This window comes from Cyprinodon variegatus, unplaced genomic scaffold (genome assembly GCF_000732505.1).
Source record: "Cyprinodon variegatus isolate N-32 unplaced genomic scaffold, C_variegatus-1.0 Scaffold274, whole genome shotgun sequence".
Classification (NCBI taxonomy): Eukaryota; Metazoa; Chordata; class Actinopteri; order Cyprinodontiformes; family Cyprinodontidae; genus Cyprinodon; species Cyprinodon variegatus.
In genome coordinates, this window is record NW_015150727.1 from 272,732 (window position 1) to 275,614 (window position 2,883).

The following is a 2,883-nucleotide window of genomic DNA, read 5'->3' on the forward strand; positions in this document are numbered from 1 at the left end:
CATGTTATGGTCCAAGTATCCTTTTAACCAAATTCTTCCAACCGCTTCCCTTTGCTTTTCAGTGAAGTCTGGTCAAAGCCTGTGTATTCTTTCATCCTCCCCCTCATACAGAAACGTTCACCTCTCTTGACACACCATCACTGTCAAAAGCTTTTTCATTTTTGAGTTCCACTTTTAGCTGAACATTCATAACTGCTGGTTCCATAAAAATGTTTATGAGATCACTAACAACATTAATTCGTCTAATCTGAACGCAGTGAATTTCTTTGTCATATTGGCCTGGTTGTGCAAAGCTAGTGTGCAATGATGCAGCTCCATCATTCTGTCTTGAGTGCTGTGAGATAAAAAAAAAACAGAATTCAACTTTAATCACAAAATATTACAGATATGCAAAATACTTTCTGAATCAGTTTTTTTCTTTATTATTATTTTTTTAATGATTGAACATAAATCAAATTTAAAAACGGAATTCTTTTCTTCTATCAATATTGTTTAGTTTTAAATGGCTACTGATTTCATCTATATGACACAAATTATACTAGAAAGAGACAGACAGAGACAAAACTTAGTTTTTAAAGTTGTTTTATATTTACCTGAGAGGAGTTAATGTCATCTTGGTTCCAATGAAAGGTGGAGTCTAGACTCTCTTCATCATGACTGGAAATTGCCCAAATTGGATTTCAAGATCTTCAGCAGATACATTAATAGCCATGACTGGAGGAAACTGAAGAGCTTCATCTGGATCTTGAATATGGGATAGAATCAAACAATCATCCTCAGCTTCTGGATTGTCTGCAGCTTCTTGAGGTTCCAGCAGCTTCAAATGAATAATCCAGGATTTCTTCATAGATTCTTTCAAGAGAAGGTGACTGGGATTGCTTGCTTGATTTGTCTGTCTGTCAATAAACACAGTGAAATCAATCAATTTATAGTGAACTGTTTCATTTTATTTCTGAAATGTAAAAAAAAAAAAATACATTAAATTATCTTTCTAGGTCACCAAATTTAAGACATTTTCATAAAGTTGTATTACTTCTGCTATAAACATTTTATTTCCTAGATTCAAACGGTTTTACTTAGGTTGTAATATCACATTATATGATCTGGTGCATTGTGTATTAATGCAATATTGGCTTCTAAATGTAAGAAAGCATAATATTGTAATTTACCATGGAAACATACTTAAAAAATGCAACGAATGAATATGATGTAATAGTCTGCCTCATTACAAATTATCATTATTACATTGGCTAAGAATTGCTGAATTGGTCCTAGGCCATAAGCTAGCTTTTCTATCATGTCATCCCGTTCCAGTGTTCTGGGTAATAAAATCTGTTTATATAGTCTGAATATATATCACACCAGCAAGCTTACATTAAGTTTCCACACGCAGAAATCCTGCAGTATTTAAACAATTCGAGCGTGAAGTTAGAACTAATTTTCTTTCCGCCATATGCAAATGATCTGACTGTTAGCATCCCACATATAGTTCAGACCAATAAGCGCATGGCGATTACTACGCCACAACGGTAGTCATGAGGCTGGCATGTAAACAAAGATGGCTGCGCCCGGTAAGCGGCGGCGTGGATCGGATGTTAAAGATGAAAATCCTGCTTGCTGGATGCACATAGTAGATAATTGTATCGAAAATATCTGTGTTATAATTAGAGCTAGATGGGACACCTCAGAAAAATCGCAGAAGAGTCGATATCGCTGAAAGGGAGAGAGTGCAATGCAGTGTTGTCAATCGCACACACCTTGGTAGGGAGTACAATGAACTGGAAACACTGCCCTACTATCGTCCCTCAGCAAATGTTCTACACCAGAAACAGACAGCAACAAACACAACAATCAGCTGGTAACGGTGAGTGCATTCACATTATTGTTAAGATCTTGTGTAGCCTCCATAAAGCTGAATATAGGTCATCAATTATAAATTTTTTGTGCCTTCATCATGATCATGAACCAGATTACGTACCTAGTGCATGTGTATTTTTCAATTGGCCTAAAAAGGCGGCAGTCAAGACATGTATGTATATGTTGTGGGATTTTTTGAATCATTGTCAAAATCTTAGCCTGCCACATAAAGATTGTCCTTCTGACCATGCTGATACTGATCATTATTGACACAAATATATAAAGTGAAAAATTTTAGGATAGCAAATAATACTACACTACAGTGAATGCTGTTGTTTTGCCTTTGAATTTGTAATGAAAAAGTGCATGGATCTTAATGGCAAATAGTTTGTTTTGTTCTATAGTACAGCTTCAGTTAGTGAATGATTTAACCTTTGAGAATGATGGCTGAAACATATTCATTATTCCATCTTCAATTAAATCTTTACTGGGTATTTCTGTTTCATTTCCAGATAGTGCCGGTCCTTCTCCAAAGAGATTGCATTCAAAAGATGACATACATGGTTCTTCTGCAATTCTACCTGAAATCTGTTTGATTTGCAAGAGGAAGGATCATTTCATTACACGCCAGGGGAAAAGAGTGAAGGATAAGTTAGCTAAAGTAGAAACAGCAAATTGTGGTAGGTTTATATCTTATATTGTACTTGGTGTGCCAGTCATCGTCATGCTCTGCAGGCAGTGATATCTGCACCGTCACCAGATGGCCATGGTGAGAACATCCATGAAAAACAGCTTTCTATCAATTGGATAACCAATGATCCTGGTCCTAAAGAGGCGCTGAAACTTATAGGCTATAAATGCAAAACAGGACATTATGAACTAAATGACGTTCATGTAAATCTTCTAACCTTAAATGTACAGAGTTGTGTGGGTGCAAGAACTGTTAAAATGTTACCGGAGAAGAGGAAATTCTGTCTAGTGATGATAGCGATGAAGATGATGATGATGATGATGATGATGATGATG